Below are 23968 nucleotides of genomic sequence, written 5' to 3'. Positions count from 1 at the left end.
CTAGTCATCGACGAGAAGGTAGACTTCCTTATGACTGCTCGAGGTGGTCACGCTCAGTACTCTCATTCTCAACGAATATCTGTACTCTCACTCTGGTGTCTCCACACCATAGACTCAAGACACATCTACCCTAAGAAAGTGATCGTACGCCAATCTTCAGGATCGATCACCATCCTCGTGATGATCCTATGGTCAGGAGCTGTTTATGAGTTAGTTATGTAAATTCATGCCTTAAATTTCAACTCTTGAAAATATGAATTAACATTCCTACTAACTCAAAAGATGTATCATAGATATAATGTACACAATGTGATAGTTGAATAACCTTTTTATTCATTTATAGTCAAAATTATAAATTTGTCCTTACATTTGTACAGGAATGTGTCAGCAATCTGGCATCTAGGACACACATCTAACACTTTTGCCACCAAACGAGCTTTGTATCTTTCAATTGACCAATCCGCCTGTCTTTGATTTTGAGAATCCATTTGTTCCCAATGGCTCTATGTTTAAGTGGTAAGTCAACTAACTCCCAAACTTTATTCTCTTTTATGGACTCCATTTCTTCTTCATTGCCATTTTTCACTTTTCTTTGGTAGGGCAAGAGAGAGCTTCACTTACTGTCTTGGGTTCCTCACTATCTTGTGGGGTAAACATCAAGATCTCACCTTTATCCTCACCATTTCTTCTTCCATCTATGACCCCCTCATTTTGTGGTGTAATAATGAAAGTTTTACCTTCAATCTCAAACCGACGTTTTGGTATGTTTTTATGACTACTCCTACGAGGCTCTTGTGAACCATGTTCACTTAGGTAACGTGTTGCTCCACCAGGCTTAGTAATTTCACGAGCCTCTCTTTGTATGCCATTTTTATGACTAGGAGTATTTATGTTATCCAAATCATTTAACTCATAAAAAATGAAGTCTTGATCAATTTCACCTTTACTAGGAAATTCATTTTTCAAGAATGTGGCATCTCTTGATTCTATCTCGATTAGACTCCATCTGTATGTTCTCCTATAAACACGTATCTCTTTGAGTGTCCTATAAAAATATATTTCTTTCCTCGTGGATCTAATTTTTTATATTTATGCGAAGAATCGTGAACATATGCTACCAACCTCCAAGGTTGTAAATGATTCAGTTCAGGTATTTTACCTATCCACAATTCATAAGGAGTTTTATTAATCGATTTGGAGGGCACTCGGTTAAGAATATAGGCTGCAATCAACAATGCATCCCCCAAAAGGAATTCGGCAAGTTGGCTTGAGCCATCATAAACCTAACCATTTCTAACAAGATTCTATTCTTTTTTCAGCTACTCCATTTTGTTGAGGAGTCCTAAGAATAGTCAATTGCTTTGTTATTTTTTTTTTATTGCACAACTTTTTGAATTGGTCAGACAAATATTCACATCCTCGATCAGTTATAAGAGTCTTAACTCTTTTGTCTAATTAATTTTCTACTTCATTTAGGTACATCTTGAAGCATTCTAATGCATCAGATTTATATGAAATAAATAGACAACCAAACTGAGTATAATCATCAATGAACATGATAAATAAAGAGCTCCATGTCTTGCCTTCATATTCATTGGGCCGCAAATATCAGAGTGGATTAATTACAATAGATATTCAGTTCTGGTTTTCTTTCCAAATGATTTCTAGTTGTTTTTTCGGCAAGACAATTTTTACAAGTAGGCAGATCAACTTTATCCAATGGTCCCAAAAGACCTTCTTTTGCCAATCTATTCATTCGATCCTACCCAATATGCCTTAATCTAGCATGCTATACATTAACATCATCATTCTTATTGCTAGAAGAGTCATTTAATGAAAAACAACTATTAACACAAGAGTTATACATAATAGGGTCCACATCCAGTATAACAAAACCATCGACAACATAACCAGAACTATAAAAACAAGCACCATGACAAAGTCTTAAACCAATATCACAAAATTTCATAGTGAAACCTAAATGAAGAAGAGCAACCACAGATATCAAATTTCATTGAATCTCCGGAGTATATAGCACATCATGTAGGTATAAGGTTCGACCTTCATACAAAATAAGTTTACATATGCCGATGCTTTTAACTTCAATCCTTGAGTTGTTACCCACATAAATCCACTTATTTTCAGTAGAAATTTGGTGGTACTCCATGAAAGACCCTCGGTCCGTTGCTATATGGTCTGTTGCTCCTGAGTCTACAATCCATAAAGAAAAAGATTTAGTGAGCATCATAAGGCTAGCAATGTAAATACTACTATGAGTATTAAAATAAGACTAAACCTTCTTTTGCTCGGTGCACTCCCGAGCGAAGTGTCCATTCTTCCTACAATGGAAGCACTTCATCTTGATTTTATCTTTCTTAAAGCAGTCTTTCTTTCTTTTCTTGAAGAAACTCTTCTTCTTTGGATCCAATCTTGTTTCTTTTTCCTTTCTCTTATTGTCATATTTATTCTATTTCTTGAATCTCTTCTTGAAGCTCGAAGCTCCCTTACTAGATTCAGCTACGTAAGCATGACGAGGAATATCCTTACTCGACATCAGGCATTCATCCTCTAGGATGCAATGATTCATGACATCCTCAAACATCCTAATGCTTTCATTACGAGTCAAGTTGATTTACGAATATTTCCAACTATCAGCTTAAACTTGTTGTTCATCAGTGAGAACATGACCAACCGACTTAAAGCTCACTTATCATATTTGACATCGTCTGCAGATGTTCCTTCATGGTATAATCGGACTTTTTCGTGTAGGTATTAAAATTCATAGTCAACATCCTCAGCTTGACGAGAGTGATCTTTCCATACCTCTCTTTTAATGCAAGCCACATCTCATGTGCTATAGAAAAATGCTCAAACTCTCTTATGGGATCATCTTGCATACATCTGATCAGTGTAGCACGAGCTATATGATCCTTTTCTTCTAAGCTTTAAAAGCCTCTTGATCTCTCTTAATTTGAGCCATATTTCTTCACCAGGGTCATCCATGACTTGGTTCAAAATCTCTGTCACTACTTGTTCTTCCAGTACAAAATACACTTTTCGATGCTAGATATCATAATTTTCATCATTCAGTTTCTCAACCTTATTCAAGTTAGCTATGATATTCTTTATTGCAGCCATGACTAGTTACTACATAAAAAGATATTTCAGGCAATTAATCCTCAGCACTTCACATATTACTTTTGCATACATGAATACTAAAGCTATGGTAATTAAATATAAAGTTAGGAATCGAAAGGTCACTATGTTTTCGGTCATCATCCTTGACTAAATATTTAATCACTATTACTTAACTACATTGCACAAAGTACATAGTTCCATGAAGGAACTCCCACTTAATTAAGCTTTTTTTTTTAATTTAATAACATGCTTCTGGATTGTTACATGATTAGTAAGTTTTTCTACATCTATCTTTTATTCTTTTTATGTATTCATCACAGCATATAGATCTGTGAATATAATCACTACAACAAAAAAAAGATATTTATGACATAAGAAAATATCGTAAATACTAAATTTTCATCGTAAATACTTATTTATGACATAAATTTCATCGTTAATATTATATCACTAAAATAAGGTCATAGATAATATTTTACAATGGAAACAAAATTTTCATCGCTAATAATATATTTTTTATGATATAAAATTTTCATCCAAAAAATTTTTATTTTATTTTTTAAATTATTTATGATGAAAAAATTTCATCACAAATAGATGATTTTATGATAAAAATTATTTTTATTATAAATAAAATTATTTATGATAAAATTTACATCATAAATAATTTAATAAATAAATTTAATATTTTTAAAAAATAAAATAAATTAATTTTATGATGAAAATTTGCATCATAAATATTTTCATCGTAAATAAATATTATTTATAATAAAATTTTTCATTACAAATAACTTTAAAAAGTATTTTTAGATTTAAAAAATAAATTATTTGTGATGAAAATCGTATGTCGCAAATGATGTTATTTGCAATGGATATTTCATCGCAAATAATTTTGTTGCTAATTAAAATATAGTATTTTTTAAAAAATAATTTATAAATATATATTTTTTAATTTATATTTTTAATATTTTATATTTATAATCTATAAAATTGAAATTAAAAATTCACACAATAAATCCTAAATAATTCGATCATTTCATTATATTAAAATATAATTATAAAAAAATAAATTTAATAATTAAAGAGATCCAAAATAAAATAAAAATATAGAAACAAGTCATTAGCCAACAAGCATCAGCATCTAGAGAAGAGAAACGGATGGAGCACGATGGATCGATCTGCTGCTGTCTCGTCAGCTCCATCATCTGCTCTATATGTGCCATCCACTCCATCATCTGTATCTGAAATGATTGATAAAATCGATTATGCAGCCAACTCATCAGCTCACTATCGATCCTCAGTAGTCCGCTATCGATCCTCAGCAGTCTATCTCTGTTTCTCTGCCAGTCGGGCATTGCAGGCAGCATGGATATCAGTCTTAGACGAGCGTGAGGATGAGGGAGCTCTAATCCCATACCCTTGCATCCTAACATAACAGATCTCGTATCAAGCATCTGATCACAGATCTCCTCATCTTTAAATACGATCGAGCTCTCAGAGATAGACTGGGATCTCATCTCTATCATACGATCTTAAAAATTAAAGTTATAGTATTCTAAGTTTGTACTGAAAATTAAATAACAATAGAAAATAATTAAAAACTTATATAATGCTCCTGTTCCCCACGTTCACTCTCCTGACCGTCGCTAGTGGATCCGCTGATAGATCTTAATCCTACCAGGAAGCTTGCCACTCTCTATATCTCTTTGCAATTTGAAAATAATTAATAAAAAATATTTTAAATAGTTAAAGAGTTAAATATACTAAATAAAATTACTTACCATCTGCTCTATATGGTAAGCGAATAGCCTCGAACCTCCATAGTGCAAGACGGTCTGTCTCGTCCGATTGATGGTATTTCGGACACATCGATCCTGTACAGTTAACAGTCAAATTAGTAAGTAACTAACTGAATTCAAGAATAAATAATTTATTTATTAAACTTTAAAAAAATTTAGATGCTTAACTTGATATGCCAAGTCTCATATTTGCGCATATGCAGTCTAGTCCTCGATACTGATGCTGTCATATAGCGCTGTTGTGCTGCCTCCACCTCTGGTCCTGCACTACAGATACCATGGCAATGAATGTGATGACGGTAATCCTTGAAATGCGAGTATAGATGATCATCATTAAATTAACAATCAAAACATTAAATTATTTTTTTAAAATAATATTTTATCATTATTTTAAAAATATAACTATTTTTATTATAAAAATAATTTATTTTTAACTATTTATTTTATTTTATTTATATTATTATTTTTTAATATTATTATTATTATTAAATTATTATTTTTTTAAAAAAATATTTTTTTCTTTTTTTCTTTTTTTTTTCGCACGCCACAACCCCTCCACCCTCACCACCGCTTCCTGGCCCGTCACCATTGCCCCCCCCCTCGTGGCCCCTCCGCCCCCACCCCCCGCAGCCACCAACCCCCTAGTCCTCCACCCCATCCCGTGCTACCCCACCCCTGGCCCACTCCACTCGCGGCCCCACCCCCCCCAGTCCTCCACCCCACCTCGCATGACCCCCATCCCCCCTAGCCCACTCTACTTGCGCCCCCCACCCCCCAGTCCTCTATCCCACCCTGCATCACCCCACCCTCGTGGCCTGCTTTACTCGTCCCGTCGCCCCCACCCCCTAACTCCTTCCTCGCAGAGCCAAGAAAAGGGGGTTTTCATTAAAGTTTGCAGCAGTAGCGGTGATGCCAGGGAGGAAGCTAGACGGCGATGCCCGAAGAGGAAGCCTGACGGCGGTCGTGACGATGGAGAGGAGCCCGATGGCTGATGGAAGCACGGGAGGGGAGAGAGAGAGGTGGAGAGGAGAGAGTTTCACGGGAAGTGAGAGAAGCAGATAGAAGTGATGGGGGATTTTTATAGAGCTTTTAGCAATGCAATTATTAGCGATAGATATTTAATTTTCATTGCTAATAATTTTTATCAATTTTTTTCTCCCTAAAATTTTTCTCTCAAAAAAAATTTCACAAAAAACTAATTTTTATGATGAAAATCAAATTTCTACCACTAATAGTTCCTGCAAAAAAAATTTTTCCCTCTAAAATCTTTTCGTCTAAAAATTTTTTATAAAAAATTATTTTATGATGGAAATGAATTTTATGTCACAAATATTAAATTATTTGTGACATAAAATTTGTACACAAATAATCGATGAGAAAATAGAAATTTAAAAAAATAAATAGCAGATATTTATGATGTAAAATTTGCATCACAAATAATTAAATATTTATGATGCAAAATTTATTTTGCATCGCAAATATCGATTATTTATAACAAAATTTTTTTTTCATAAATAATCGATGAAAAAAATCAAAAAATTTTAAAAAAATAAATAGTAGATTATTTATAATAAAAATATTTATAAATTAAAAAATAATTTAAGTATTTTATGATTGATTTTTTGGTTGTAATTTTTTTAATATTTTTAATAAAAAAATTGATCGAAAATATATTTTACAATCAAATATAATTTTTTTTATTTTTCTGTGAAGTGATATAATTTTAGAATTTAAAGTCTATTTTCACCGTTCATTATTTAAATAATTATCGTTTAAATATCATCACAAAGATTATCTCGATCTAATACCTAGCCATGTCGATCAATAAAATTTGATTTCAATAATCACAATGACCGCATGATGATATGATAGATAAAGATGATCAATGGATCTAAAGCTTATAACAATGATCTCGGTGATATTTGTAGCATGCTATCAAAATTTATTTCAATCAAATTCATTATCATGGTCAATTTAGTATGGGATGATTCGGACTGTTAAATAAAATAAATGATCAAAAGGTCAAAAACATTCGATTATAAGATGATTTTTAGATAAATGATCTTAATTTATATTATTTAATCATCTATACATGGTGATTGTAAATCTAAACTGCACGTATATAAACCATTCAAAACTATATGTTCTCTTGATACTGATTCTTAAAATCCTGAAGTACTTATAGTTTTGTAAGATTTATTTAACGTAGATCGTTCGTATATGAACCATTCAAAACTATATGTCTCTTGATATTCATTCTTAAAATCCTAAAATACTTATACTTGTACTTTTATAAGATCTACTTAACGTAGATGGTTCATATATGCACAGTTTGAATTTTATGATTACCACTGTACGGACGATTAAAATAGTAGCAAAGATCATTTATCTAAAAAATTACCTTATAATCAGACGTCATTTGACTTTTTGATCACTCATTTTTATTTAACGATCCAAATCATTCCGTACTAAATTGATCATGATAATGATGTCTGATTGAAGTAAAATTTTGATAGCATACTACAAATATCATCAAGATTATTGTTGCAAGTTTTCGGATCCATCGATGATCTCTATCTATCAGATCATCATACGATCATTCATGACCGTCGAAATCAAATTTCATTGATCGACATGGCTAGGGCTATCAGATCGAGGCAGACTTTTGTGACAATACTCTAATAATAATTATTTAGATAATTAATGATGAAGATGGACTTGAAATTTTAAAATTATATCATATTCAGAGAAAAATTAAATAATATTCTATTCAATTGTAAGATATATTTACAATCAATTTTTTGATTATAAAATATAAAAAATTTATATCAAAAAATTGATCGTGAAATATTTAAATTATTTTTTAATTTATAAAATATTTTTCATCATTAATAATCTGCTATTTATTTTTTTAAAAATTTTTGATTTCTAGTCAATTATTTGCGATAGAAATTTTCTATCGTAAATAATAAGTATTTATGATGCAAAATAAATTTTGTATCATAAATATTTAATTATTTATGCTGTAAATTTTATATCATAAATAATATGCTATTTTTTTTTAAAAAAATTTATTTTTTCATCAACTATTTACGATGCAAATTTGATGTCATAAATAATTTAATATTTGCAACGCAACATTAATTTTGCATCATAAATACCGATTATTTGCGATGCAAATTTGTATCACAAATAATCTACTAATTATTTTTTTAAAAATTTTTAATTTTTCATCGATTATTTGTGATGAAAATTTTTTGTTGTAAATAATTCAATATTTATGATGTAAAATTTATTTATATTATAAATATTAAATTATTTACATCATAAATTTTGTATTGTAAATAATCTGCTAATTATTTTTTTTAAAAATTTTTGATTTTTCATCAGTTATTTGCGATAGAAATGATATGTCACAAATAATTCAATATTTATGTCGTAAAATTCAGTTGTATCATAAATACCAATTATTTGCGATGTAAGTTTTGCATCATAAATAATCTGCTAATTATTTTTTTTCAAAATTTTTGATTTCTCATTGATTATTTATGATAAAAATTTTACATCATAAATAATTTAATATTTATAATAAAAAAATTATTGATGTCGTAAATATTGATTATTTATGACATAAATTTTGCATCATAAATAATCTGCTAATTAATTTTTTTAAATAATTTTTAATTTCTCGTTGACTATTTGTGATGAAAATTTTTCATCATAAATAATATAATAGTTATGATGCAAACGAATTTACATCATAAATACTTACTTATTTGCGATGTAAAATTTATTTCATCACAAATAAATAATTATTAGTAATAATTTTTTTTTATTGTTAATACTATAATTTATGATGAAATTATTTATATTGTAAATAAATTTATCGTAAAAAATTTATTTTTTTATAATAAATTTAATTGCTGTCCTCTCCACATCATGGTCCTTTGAGTGAGGTCACATGCAAAAAAATTCATTTGTTTGTTTCAGTCAAAAATGGCTTGCGCTATTCCATTTGAACTTTTGGCTATTGGTAATGGTCAGGCACCATGCGCCATGTCTCACTTCATTTCGATTTGTTAAACAATTTTAAGCTAGTAATCGTGGGTTTGATTGCATCATAAAAAAGTATTAAATAACAATATAGTTCATGAAATACAACCATCATATATTTACATGATATAAAATAAAACAACATATTTCAAAAAAAAATGATGTCCATGCTAACAAAATAAACAACAGAAATATTTAGGTTCCATTCTTTAGCAAGCTCTCTTCCTCCATCTCGAGTACACCAAGGAATAAAATGTATCTCTCAACGTTTTTTATTCTCTTCGAGATTCGTTCGAATCAATATCACAGAAGAGTGCAATTCTTTCGTTCAAAATCAGCTCTTTGAGGGTTGCATGGATATGCACCGAGTGCCTCCACCATACCATCGAAATGATCAATGTTAAGATCTTCATATATTATCCTCAATTAGTGTCTTGGGGCATCCGGCAAGGGATGCATCAAGATTTTTTTTTCTTAAAGATATCTTCACCTCTATTTTTTTTATGTTCATTAATCAGATACCTCATATATTTAGCATGAGACACCAAACAAGCATTCGGATCAATCCTCTTAATTTCATGGTAAAATATATTTCGATCCTTTCCCTCTCTTTTACCATCTTTCTTTCTTTGACTATTTTTCCCTTAATAACACTCTTTGTAAGAATCCTTCATACTATTATATCTAGGTAATTCATGCATACAATATGAAAGAACATAAAATCAGAAACAATTCAGAATAGGAATTATAATATTCTGATATATGTAGAATATTTTGCTCATATTTTTATATCCAATTTCTATGTTTATACCAAGAGAAAAAATAGAGAGAGAATATCAATCTATTATGCTTATCTAATTCCACGGAACTTCAAAAATATGCATGATATGTCATTGGAAGCTTATACATGATATGTCATTAGAAAGTTTGTTTCATGCTGTTTTCTAATGGTAAAAGAATTACAGCATAAAAATATTTATATAAAAAAAAAATTTGAGAAGTTTTGAATTTTTTAAACTTGAAGTCCAATTTACTCACAAATCGTACAGCCCCCCTCCCAAAAAAAAAAAAAGAAAAAACAAAGTTTCATTAATCATACAAGATAATTAACATATCAACATATGTGTAATTCATGCAAAAAAATATGATTATCTTTGAGACATACCAATTATTGACATGCATGGCATTCTAATGGATATAACAAATACGGAAGGCAACCGACGCAGCTTTGATACCAATAATGGATTTTTTGTGGAATCATATCTCAAATCCCACAATCAAGATTGCTCCATGGTAATACGTATATTTTCTCATCGATCGAGAGTGCTGCCATATGATTGGACGAACATCCGTATGTATATAACTAAATATTTTTCTTGACTACTTCGAATACTACTTACATTATCAAAAATTTTTTTTTCTTACTTTCAGCGTCGCTTACTGCACACACGAGCACATTTTTCTTGTTGTTATACAGACATCCCCCGGTACATGCAGTTTGTGGGTGCATTTTGCATGCTGCAAAGGAAGTTAACTAACTTTCAAAAAAAACTGTTCTCTCCTCGAGAACATTTGAAATAGTGAGCTGAGTTTGAGTCAAACTCATTATGGGCGTGGGTCAAACCCAACAAGAAGGAACTCATACTTCTTCAATGAAAAATAAATTCTCGCAAAAGATGATCAAGATCGAGCGCACTAGCTAAATGTGGCATGTTCACCCTTAATTCCTTCTGGGATTTGGTAAGATGTGAATTGCGATGACCAAGCTCATTATTAGAATTGAGATCCTCCCATTAAATTAATTGTTGCCGTTATTCCTGTAATTCAATAAATGCATTAATTCCATCAGAAGTCTGAACAACATGAGAAGAAGGTTGGAGTAAGCCAGGGAGCCTAGATTTAATAGTGAAATGGGTGGATTATTTCATTATTTTTTGATCCCTTTGTCCAATGATTTTATGATTAGGTGGCACTTACAATATATATCAGACATTATTAATTCTAGTAATCCATATGGTTGAACAAAACCAATACGTCACCAGCTATTATATTTTTAAGAGACATATCAAACTCCCTCTTAAGAAGGAAGATATGCATGATGAATAGTTCCAAAAAAGATGCGACATTAGGTGCGAGCATAGAATTGCTCCATGAAAAATAAAATTAATTTATTCATTCTTATTTATGCATGTTGAGAAATTGAAAAAAATCTATATCAATCATAGATTGCTATCATCTCTCGCTCCATCTATAGATCTATGCTAGCTGATTTGAGACGTAAGAAGATTAGCAAGAAATCTCAACATTGCCGTGCATCTGAAAGTTAGCCAAGTAAAATTGGCGCCGCCTCATGAATAATTACCATCTTAGAGTCCACAAAGCCAACTCAAAATCATCCTAGGATCTTAGGAAGTCATTAATATTTAACATGTGTAGAAAATAGCACCTTAATTCATGTATCAAATTGAATTTTTTAGGGTGCAATTTTTATGTTTTTAGTATTATTATGAATAGCCATCACAGCATCAATCTTAAATGACAGATGGCTCTTTTTCGTCTTTGGTGTATCATACTGAAGAATAGCTGGACATATGTCCAAGATAAATAAGTGATCTCCGCATCCTAGATAAATAATGTGAGGGATGACATGATAAATTATAGTGCAAAAGTCGCGCTGCATATGATCCCAACTCCAAAATTCGTACAGTTCCGACCCTGGATTGATGGCAAAACAAAAGTTCCGTCGCACGCGGTTAGCATGGGCAACTCGGTAACGGCATAACGAAAGATCCGTCACGGGCGGATAACGTGGCCAACTCGGTAAAACATATCACCAGGACACTTAGCTGTCCTACTCTGTGGAGATAAAATTTGGAAGACACATCTTGCTTTCGGTCCTAATCATCCACGTTTATTTTAGGGCAATGCTAGGTACACCCCACAATACAACCGCGTTGCTTGACAAATATACCGACACGCCTCCACTCGGATGGAAACAATACTTCTATCGATCGCGTCATGTACGAATTTCCATGACTATCCGAGCTCCAAGTGGAAGATAATTCATCTATCTTTCCCTTTCCGGCGAGATTTGGTGGTCATAGTGCTTGGCGATGGGTTTTGTTTCAATATCGCATATAGATATTCTTATTCTAGCTAATTCGGACCTGTCACAATAAAGGAAGCTAGCATCTTTGGATACTGTTCGGCAATGGGATTCGTCGAGTGTGTTTGTGGTTCAAGTGGTTGCCGTATTCTCTTGCGGTGGGGTGTCTGGATAATGCGAACAGCGCGTCCACGGATAGAGATTGCTTGGCAATGCTGACAAAGCGGGTCACTGATCCCTATCCCTTGACGGCACGCCATATCCTTTTCCCGCATCATGCGCTCCCTGCCATCCGCTTATAATAATATCCCCACCCGACATTGGGTATCGCCCCAGTCCTGGCTTTTTGATATAGCAATTAATTGCCTGATCCAGTAATCACATCCGTCGAAAACGAGAGTTCACCGAAGAGAATGGACTTACGATTAAAAGCAACCGCGGTGATCGAACAATCTGGTAGACACGTCTCTATCGGAGGCTGCGGTAGGAGTTGGTGGGTCACGGGCACAGATTGGTTCAACGAACCTGCCGTCATTTTATTATAAGAAGGATCATGCTCATAGAAATCTTACGCTAAGGTGGAATCTGCCGTCCAGATCGGTTATGGGATCCAATCGAATACGACGAACTTGCGTGGACCGTAGGATCATGCCCCCGCATATAAATATTTATCAGCGGAGAAGGAAGAAAGCCGGGGGACACGTGGCTGGATGCCAGCCGACAGAAAGGGGACCCGCGGTCAACAAGTTGTTGAAAGAGGTGGGACCCATCTGCAATTAGTGCGCCAGCCAACAGCCTTCTCCCCGGCCGCCCGATTAGAGGAATCTCTCTCTAATCCGAAACTACTTTTTTTGACTAATAAAATTAAAGTTAATAAATCTCGCAATACTTTTAAGGGAGGAGCAATCGGAGTTTCGGGGAGGAGCATAGGTTGCGGATTAGGGTTTCGTTTGGGGAATGCCGGTGGGGGGAAGTGGAAGGCAGAGAGGGATGTCCAGGAGAAGAGAAACAGGAGGGCGAGGCGAACTCGAACCCGAATCCTAATCATAGTTATTTTGATCCGAAAGGCTGGTAGGGTGATGGCGGAGGTGGAGGAGGAGGGGACGAAAGGGGTGGCCGAGGGGTGGCGGTGCTGGACTTCGACATGCTCTGCGCCACCGTGGCGCTCCAGACGCAGGGGGTCTCGGAGAAGAGGAGGAAGGGGGTGGCGGAGGCGGATGAGGAGGAGCGAGTGGAGGGAGGTGAGTTTGGTGGGGTGCAGCGGATGTGGGAGGGAGATGTTCTCGATTGCATGGAGGATCGGCGGATCGCGATCGAGGCCGTATGGTGAGCTCCGCTTCTGGCAATTTCCATTTTCTGTTGCGTGTTTTTCATTAATTTTTGTTATTACCATTCTAAAGATTTCATTTGGGAGAAGATAAGCTGAGGGATTTAGAAATTGCGAATTAGAGACAAGGAGATTCAGCAAGTTGCGTCCTTTTCCTTTCAAATTCTTATATTTTCTGATATAGCTTTGTTTTTAATCTGAAATGGCCCTGTTTTAAATTAGACTACCTTGAAGTCACTTTTTTTTTTTCTATGATTTAATTTTGTTGTTGTTTGATATACTGTGATGGACAAAATATAAATTTGAAATATATCAATTTTGTAATGGAATTTAGCTGGTTTATTTGATTTTAGAATTGTGGTGTTTGCAGTTGCCCGTGCTATAGATTTGGGAAGAACATGCGGAGAGCCAATCTTGGGTCTTGTTTTCTTCAGGTGAGCCTAAGTTTGATGGAGTACCGTTGCTTTCTGCTCCAAGATTTTCTAAAAAGACTTTTATGGGACTTTGACCAATAACTTTTGCATATTTTTTGTCATTATGGAGGTAGCAGAGTAGTTGAATGTTAGGGGTTAATCTAATTTGCTGTTTGATCTTAATATATGGTAGACATGATGCTAATTCTAATTAACAATTTAAGGATCTAGCCTATGATAGCCAACAATGTGGCATCGTAGAGTGCAGAGATTTCATTTTGGGAAACTCTGCAGTTCTAAGAGGACTAGATATAGTCAACACGTCATTTATACATTAAGAACTTTACTTTTTCATAGGAGCATTGAACCATTTTTGGTTGTTGCAACATTGTCCTTGATGTTCTCAATTGTGAAGGTTTAAACTTTTACGAAGGCTCTTCTTTGCTTGATTTTACCATGATGTCTTTGCATTCGCAATGATAGACCACACACCTTTATGCTCTCCTACCTACATCCAACCCCTCTCTTCAACCAATAAAAATATACTAACTCCCTTAGGACATCCATGAGCTTATGATTCAACTTTTATAGTAAATTAATATCAAACTATCTTAGTCAAAGAGCATTGCTGGGAAGGGTGATTGGTTGTCCATTTCTCCTGCACAAGATGCGAACCATTAGTTTAGGTTTCTTATATGCATTTGCGGTCATTTATAATCGATTAATAATTTGATAGAGTTTTCAGCCAACAATCAAGAGGGCCTAAAACCAAGTTTCTTCCTGAAATCGAAGGCAGAAACACAGCATGCCACACTTATATATGAAAATGAAGAACGCTTTGATGGACTCCAGTCTGTAATTTCATGTCAAAAAAAATATGTGAATCAAAATATCCAAATATTTTAGTACATATGGGGCTATATTTGACCTTCCAATTCAGTTTCGTTTTATCAGTTGTCTTTCATTTGGATTGTATCTGATCAGTGTTTCTTGGTGATGTGAGAGTCACTTGTGGTCCAAGTCTGCCTTATTGGTCTTGTTAGAGATTTTGGTCACTGTGGTATAAGACTACTGTAATTTTTTTAATAAAACTTACCTAACCAAAAAATAAAAACTTATTATAGCAGTTAAGTTGAAATTGTTCCTGTGTTTTGCTTATGTCAAAATAGAACATGACCCTGGTGTTTATGTGATCTCTTAGTCTTTTGACATCAAAGCATTTCTATTTTTCTCCAGGGAACTGTCTATTTTGTTCTTGCACTTCTTGTACTATCCAACTTCATTGCTTTTGGCATGACCAAGCAGCATAGCTTTCTATTTATTGGAGTTGCTTCTGCTATCTCATTTGGAATATATCTGGGTTATTTTCGGACAAGGATGGGAAAGCAGTTTAACATAAGGGTAAGCATCTCCTTGATACTATCACATTTGATATACATTCGCTTTTGTCAACTTGGTAGTTAATAATTTCTTTAAAAAAAAAAACTGTTGGTTAATAGTATTTGTCAGATTTATGTCTTTATTCTCCAACTTCTCATGTTTTTTTAAGTTTTTTTTCCCTAGAACAGCAATGTGCAAACATGTTTACTTAATTTAGAGGAATTTGTTGGATATTCTGCTCAAGGCTTTAAATCCCTACGGGATGTCGGAGGGGGGTGGGGAGGTCGCTGTCCTATTCTGTTGGGACTCCAAAGAAAGGAAGGAAAGATGAAGAGAAGGGAAAAATAAATAAACGAATGGATAGGAAATAGTAAGAAAATGGAAAGAAAAACAAGGAAGGAAGAATAAAAGAAAGGAAGGAAAGAAATAAAGAAATAAAGAAAGAAATAAAGAAATAAAGGAAAGGAGAAGGGGAGAGAGACGAGCAATGTCTACTAGGATGCATGATTAGGACCACCATCGGGACTAGGCAGGACAGTGGGGTATTCTGTTCCAGGGAGAAACCGAGACACCCTTATCCTATGGGATTTAAAACCTTCATTCTATTGTCGATGTTTGACTGTTATGGTGTGCCTTCCCCCACCTCTGCTCCCTGAACATTTGCTCTATTGCATATGTTGTGATGATTTCAATGACACTGGGCAGTAAATGTAGTTCATTTGTTAGTTAATCATTGTTAAATGGTTGCGAAGATAGGTTACATTCCAGTTTGATAGCATTATATAACACATTTGAATATATATATGGGTCTCACCCTTGCACATGTCTGCACTAGACGAAATACAGTTATTTCCTGTCTCAATTTTTAATGCAATTGGCATCTAATGCTTACCTGCACCAAACATATTTGAATTATTATATGATTCTCACCCTCTCGCATGTCTGCATTAGATGTAATACTGTTCTTTCCTGTCTCAATTTTTGATGCGATTGGCATCTAATGCTTACCTACACATTTACAAGCAGCTATTTTTAGATATATAAATTATCAATGCATGTATTCTTATGCTGTTCTTGCATGTTTAATCATTGTCTGCAGGGCAGCGCCAGTTATTTAGATGACTGCGTTAACCACCTCATCTGCCCCTGCTGTACATTATGCCAGGTAACCATCAACTTCTAAAACCCCTAATCTTGATCAATATTGTTGTGCTGAAACATCTGTAGTTGAATTCCTACAAACTTACATGGAGTTGGGTTGGATCGTGCAGGAGTCCAGAACCCTGGAGATGAACAATGTCCAAGATGGTGTGTGGCATGGCCGGGGTGATACTATATGCTTAGGCAGTGGTGGTGAAGGAAGCAAGGCATTTATTACTCTCCATAAGCCTCCTTTGATACCAACCAGGTCCCCCGAGCTCTGTAGCATGGAAGGAACATCAGACAGTGGTGAGCACTCATGGATCACAGATGGTACGCATTCAGAACCTTTGGTACCATCACCACAACTGGAACAGCATTGTTGAAATCTAAGCTACCTAGCTATACAGCATGATCAGCCGAGTGTGCCAGCCCAGAGAAGCTATCTATTGTTGTAAAATTATGATCCATCGAATGCCAACTGTTGGGTTGCAGGTTTTATGATGGTAACCAGCCTAGGCTTTGGTTTCTCGATCTCAAGAAGATTTTAATCTGCATCAATGGTGTGAAACAGCCATTGTAAGAAACATGATTAGTCCAGACTCAAAATCAGTTGGCTAGCAGTGGATTTATAACTGGGAAGGGCAAAACCAGACCTCTATGTATGTAATTGTGGGGAGCTGTATCATCTAAACGCAACTGAATTGTAAAGATTTTATTCAGCCTATTTTTTGCAACACTTTTCTTTCAACCATAGCTTAGATCAATTTTATCACCTGTTTGCCATCCTTTTAACTGATTTTTGCGGGATTGTATAAGAAGATTTGCCCAAGCTTTGCTGCGCTCGCCATCAGATTTCACTCGAGCTAGCTTATTTTCATTTGATCTAGTAGCCGGAAGTTGTGGCAAGACGATAACATTCTTATCTGTAGTAGTCTACTTTGTATATGTACATCCATGTAAGAGTTCTCTCTTTTTGAATTTTAGGTAGCCTCGGACCATTTCAATGAGATTCAGCTGAGTTTGTGGACTACCCAAACCTGGCGTGCCAGTGGGTCAATGTGTAGGTGGTATAAGACCATGTTTGTGTCAGGGTAGATGAGCTGTTGGAGGCGATCTCCATGATGCAGTTTCGTTTGGTTTGCTTTTTCATGTTTCTCACCGTCTTAGCAGTGAGCTCCGTTGTCGTGCCTGTAATTATTATTCTTTGGCATCTAACTTTTCACATGTTCAGTCCTTATTCTTTAACATCTAACTTTTTACATGTTCAATTCTTTTCATGAGTGGAGCGATTAGGTTAAAGAATAGGGAGGGGATATATGATAGACATATATATGGATCGGATTTGGGATGGATACTGGTATCGGCTTCGGATCTATTGTAAACTTGGTAAAATCTGTCCCAAAATAAATTGCGTCCCCTATATATGAGCCAGCCTTTCGGCAAAACAAACATTACAAAAAGAAGTATGCTTGGGCTTTGGACTGAATTTAATTTAGGCACGGGCAAGCAAACGAGAGGGTGAGGTCCGTAGTCGAAACCTGCGTTCGGTTTTTTAATCAAGATTGGAATGGCGATGGTTTTGGCCCATCCCAAGCTATGCCCGTTGAGTGACCATTAACAATCATTATAGCACTTACAAAGCCTAGCCCGTTAACCACTAGAGATCCTAATAAAAGTTTTATTGAGTTCAAAAGATGGATTACCTGCAAATAAACCTATAATATTTTAGAAAGAGAACATTATTTGTCCACCATCCCTTCATCACCCGGCCCGTCATTAGGTGTCATAACATCTTTCGATGGTCATATGAACTGTATCCAGATTTTCTTGTCTGTCCAAGCAAACCAGTTGGTGAACGTAATGGTATCTAGAAAGGATGCGGGTTGTATCTTTCGCATGAAAGAATGATTGATCTTCTTTCATGACATGAACTGTTGAATCTCATTTTGCACAGCTTTAAAAAAGCAATATCTATCTCATGATCTATACTGATAAATAAGAGGGAGAGATTGTAAAGCTCTAAAAGCTGTGCAAAATTTTTTCTTTTTGTTTTTAGAAGTAAGTGTTATGCTTTAACCCAGCAACACGTGCCAAAGGATGTGGCAACCCCCATCCACACATTGGGCTGGAACCTCCAGTATGCAAGGCAACCTACGAACAACAAATATAAACCAATTCCAAGAACTATCACACAATGCAAGTAGTGGTAAAGTTTCAAAATTGTCCAGAATATATTAGCTTGAATTGACCACATGTCAATTCCAAAAATAACCACATTGAACATTGCCACAAGCTAAGAATCAAGATCAATCTACAATCCAACTAACAAAACAACTCAAATTCTCCGAGGTAAACAAGTATTGTAAGATCACTTTTACAAAAGAATGTTTCTAAAAGCAAAACTAAAACAATAGGGTAGTTTTCGTTTTAGATCATGGATCTCGCTCTGATCCCACTCCCAAGCACTACTAACCAATTCCTAACCCTTGGGCTCTAAAAAAGGAGAGATAAACAGTAGCGCACTGGAAGCCTAGTATGTTACCAGACTACAACAAGAGGGATCAAGTATAATGAAGAAAAGGCATGCAATAAATTATGGATGTATAAAATAAGATAATACCACCAACGATGATGGAATTACATAATCAATATCCTATATACAATTATTTTTCAAATAGTAATTAATCATCCATTTTTCAAAACCAATATTTTACTATTTTTTTAAAGTGCAATTTATAAGTTCTTTCAAAATCAGTTTTTCCTATGTAATTTTAAAAAGCAATTTATAAGACATTTACAAATACTTCTCGACTCATTAGTTTATGCGACTACGGCCCTGATATATTTCAAAATATCATATTTAATCTCTATGGAACAAGATCGGAGTATCATATTTAACTCTTGCAGGGTATAGAGAAATTTTTTGTGCACCATACGTGGTGTGCGAATCGCATAGTGATAGGCTCACGTACGGAGCTGAAATTTTTTTTTTTTCCTATGCCGCTGTCCGGCCTCGTGTGTGGTGTGCCCTCCACATCACGCGTGGTGCACAAAGAATTTCTATATACCAAGTATCGCATTTAACTCTGGCATTGTAAGTCCAAAATACTATATTTAACGCCTGCATGGTAGGTCCAAAATGATTAAAGTTCCCAAGCAATCAAAGTCCGAATGTATAACCTCTCTTTGCAAGTTCAAAATGTAGCTAGACCAAGAGTCTATAATATATAAATCACAGTTTCCATGTTTATAAGTTCAGTTTCATTTACTTTCCAAATCACAATAATGGCTCCAAGAATTTACCAAACTCATCAAAGAATTTCAAAAACTTATCAGACGTGCATGGTTTCTAGAAAGAATCCAAAAGTACATTCATTCTAAAGTTTCATACAGAGGTTTCCAACGATTCCAATATTCACTTTAGCATGCCTAGGGGTTTGGGATTCCCACATGAAGTGTATCACACAGGACACAAAATCTACAGGTGTTGGGGCCCGTATTTTCTATCAGTGACCCCTCCGAGTTCCAAGCCCAAATGAAGTCTGAGGCATGGAGCAGCAAGGTTTTCACTACAATCATTAGCAGGTCCCCTTTGGAGTTCTCAAATAGTCTCGTATTCTTGGCCAACTAGATCTGATAGGCAACATAGCATTGGGCAACCCTTCAGATCCTCACTTCCTCTGTATCTCCTCCCTTCGTATGCTGAATTGATCAACAGGTTGCAGAAATCTTTGGTACTTCCACTCAAAATAGCTTTGATATTTCCACTAGGAACACATTAACCATATCTCCCAAATTAATTGGTGGTTGATGAAGGACCTTTTTATTATTTCCAGAAATGATAAAGATGGATAGTTAATGCTCCCCACATTTTTCATATGTCCTTGCCATGATGTTAAGCCCTGAAAAAAAAATGTCAACAAAAAGGGCCCCTGTTCTAGCTTCACTAACGGGAATATGATGGTGGAAATGGACTAGCGGCGCATCCAGCATTGCCCTCACACTCACCTTAGACATCACTAGTTCGCTGCAAGCGATGCTTATGCTCACACTCACCTTAGTCCAATGCGAGTTGATGAATGCAACTAGTAGTAAATCAAAGGCATCTACCAGTAATCAAACTCTTCAAACTCAAAAACTCATAACTACTAGGAGAGTTAATCGACCGTTGTATTTGAGTCTGAGATCAATAAAAATAAGGATCCCTTTACATGACTACCTATATATATATTTTTATATTATGCATGATTATTTCTAATTTTATGTTGAATATATAATTCTTTATTATATATATATATATATATATATATATATATATATATATATATATATATATATATATATATATATATATATATATATATATATGTATGTATGTATGTATGTATGTATGTATGTATATATGTATATATGTATATATATGTATGTATGTATGCATAACACGTTGACTCTTTTGGTTACTGAGGATAAGATATTAGATGTTTTAATATTAGGCAAGAATTATAATATAAAATTATTGAATAGTTTATTGATTGTGTAAGAGTATTTGGACTAGCCATGATGTAGCTTACCGGTCATAAGTTGAATCATAATATCTTGGATTGTCAGTCATGGGCTAAATCATGACTCTCTGATTTGCCATCACGGGCCAAAGCATAAATATCTCAATTTTTCTCAGCAGACTGAAGCACGAATATCTTGATTTGTCATCACGAGCCGAAGTGTGGATTATGGTTTGCTAGCCACAAGCGAAGTGTGATCCTGGTTACTCCAAAACTAAACAATAACTATTAATTTGGATCATATTGATGAAACATGAATTGTAAATCATATGAGCCTACCGTTGATATTTATAATAAATTTACGATAATACATAATTTATGATATATGTTTAAATAATTATTGAGTTTTGTTGGATGTCTGACATGAAATTTTATAGCTTATAATTTCTCTTTGATATTGTTTATTTATTATTTTTGAACTATGTTATTATATTGATATAAGTGTGATGGGATTCTTACTAAGTTGTAAAGTTTACATCTTCAATTCTCTTTTTCCTTTCAGCATAATAATAAGATGCATAGCATTGGATAGGTTAGAGCATGGAATTCTAGTGGAGTCATTTTATAGATCTTGTATGATCTCTACGTATTGCTCTAAGATTCATATGGCTATGTCATGTGATCAATCCGGATGATGGGTTTGGGACATGATACTTAAAGTATATTTTATATTTCATATTTTAAGAAAAAGCACTTGGGATGGAGGGTGGATTATAGATGGATAGTCTAAATCACTTAAAAAAATAGTTGATCGTTTCACTTATAATTGAAAATTAAATCAAAACTTTTGAAGCCTACAAGACAGACTTTTAGATAGAGAATATGTCAAACAATATAAATTAACTTTTCATATTCTAAAAGTTTGGTGAGGGACGAAAAAATCCTCTAGCCCACAGCATATCTCTAATTTTTCATGAGGGAAATTTCAAAATACATCATTCAAAATATCAAAATATATAATTAAAAATTATAATAATGGTTTTATTAGCATCTTTGTGGAGCAAGAGTATGGCAAGAAAATAGGCTATATCACCGGAAACTCGCCATAGGTGACCTGGCAATTAAAACCTAAGTCTTAGATTTTCCCTAATTAATCCACCTCTAAACTATAATATTCCCCCAAAAATAATCATAAAAGGTTGGGGAAGATTATCTTAATCAGGCCTCTAGGTAGAAGCGAGGAACATGAATCTGACCTCTCCTTACCAAGATTTTGATCACCCCTCCTTATGATATGACACAGATTAGGGTTGTGTTGAGAGAAAGAAACTATACTAAAGAGAGAAAGAGAGGAGGGGGGGGGGGGGAGAGAGATCATATCAATTAGAGGAAGAGTGGGAGGAAAATGGAGGAAAGAGAGATGAGAGGAGGGGAAAGGGCTTTTGGGGAGGGATAAAATTGAGTTAGAGGAGATGAACATGAGTAAGAGCCCGGTGAATGGTGGCAAGCAGTAGTGAAACAAAAGTGAACAGAAACGGCGGCACTCAGGTGAATCCAAAAAAGGAGGAGAGCATTGGAACTAGGCAGGTGCAGATAAGAAGAAAAATGAGAGGGTGCACCTAGATTCCAACGGAGGTCGGGCCACGAGTGATGGGTTGGCTGGGTCCAAGCCCAAGCAAGGTTGGGCCAAGGGTGTTGAGCTGGATATTACCCTTGGATTATTTGGAAGTGCAGCAAGATACATAAAGCAAAGTGACTCCTTTTATGAACCAGTTTGGTTACATATATATCAATAAAAGAGTCTTTTTTTTTTTTTTTTTTTGGGACCAAAATAAGGGGTCAGTTATTTTTGAACTTTAGCCATTAGGTTGAGTAATTGGAGTTGGCTGATGTTGGTCTCTATTTTAGATATGAGACTTCAACAAATTAATTGGCTATATGGATGCAAGAGAATGCCATTGATTCTCCTTAGAAAATAAGATAGAAATTGTGGTTTTGGCATCTTAAAAACTTTTAGGATTTTTACTGTCAGAATGCTACCAACTTGAATAAAGGCAACGTAACATATTAGGATACAAACCAAAGTACAGGAAACTTAAGTAAAATTTTCATTGATTGATGACATGGAAAAAGGGGGCCTCACTATTGTTACAACTTGATATTTAATAGTGGCTCTTATAATTAACTATTAGAAAAGGTGTCACCATTTAGTGATACTTGTTCTTACTAGTTTGCATTATCTGGACCATTATTGCTATGATAATGATAATAGACTAATTGTTAGCCAGTCACCCCCTTGAGTTCCACTCTACTAAATGTCTTATCCTAGATTGATTGCTCTCACTCTCTCGGTCTACACCCTGGATAGTCTTTTTGGAGATTGGCCCATATCCTCATACTTAGTTTGCACATGTGATACTCAATCTGTACCTCTAGTATTCGATCTACATTTATGATTTGATCTATACCTAATATTTGGCTTGCACCTCTAATACTCGTCTTTTGCACCCAGGATGTATGCTAATACTCAGTTTGCATCTCTAATACTCGATCTGTAAAAGGAGAGACAGTAAGCTGAGATTGATTCAATCTATAGGTGAATGTTGATATAGTCTATAGACTGAGACTGGCTCAATTTATAGGCTGAGATGCTAATTTTTAGGTTGATAACTTGATTTGAAGATCGATTACTATGTCTATCAAGATATTCTATATAAGATTAACATTTCTCCAAAATCTCTTATTATGCGATTTGTACAAGATATCCATTTTAAGGATCCACTATTGTTTAAAATATGTTGGATGGTCTTTCTAGGTCTGCTATTTGATCGTTCTATGAATTGTAATCATCATTCTAGATGTGGTATAAATAATCAAGTATTTCAAAAAACCAATCCAAAATGGTGTGCAAGTGAATCAACATCACACTAAGAAAATTGGTTTTTCTCTTTTGTTTTGGATGCTAAAGCCCCTATGGGAGAAGAAAATCATTTCAACATTATGATGGTAAACATTTTTGTGACATAAAAGTGAGCAGCGGCTGAGTGGAATGGTTCTCGTATTATTAACCTAACCTTTAGAAGAATCAGAACAGCCGCGTTTATAAT

At 34.5% G+C, this 23968-nt stretch overlaps 1 non-coding gene across 1 annotated transcript; it reads left to right on the top strand.

The window, feature by feature from the left end:
* Positions 1-12982: 12982 nt before the first annotated feature.
* On the top strand, positions 12983-17131 carry LOC105046971 (uncharacterized). Its single transcript, XR_012142085.1, has 5 exons — positions 12983-13422; positions 13794-13857; positions 15073-15237; positions 16316-16381; positions 16488-17131. It is a non-coding gene; the product is annotated as an uncharacterized protein (transcript).
* The last annotated feature ends 6837 nt before the right edge of the window (positions 17132-23968 follow it).

The sequence above is a fragment of the Elaeis guineensis genome, chromosome 6 (assembly GCF_000442705.2).
Source record: "Elaeis guineensis isolate ETL-2024a chromosome 6, EG11, whole genome shotgun sequence".
Lineage (NCBI taxonomy): Eukaryota > Viridiplantae > Streptophyta > Magnoliopsida > Arecales > Arecaceae > Elaeis > Elaeis guineensis.
Note: the sequence above shows the minus strand (reverse complement) of the source record. Positions and strands in the feature narration are given on the sequence as shown.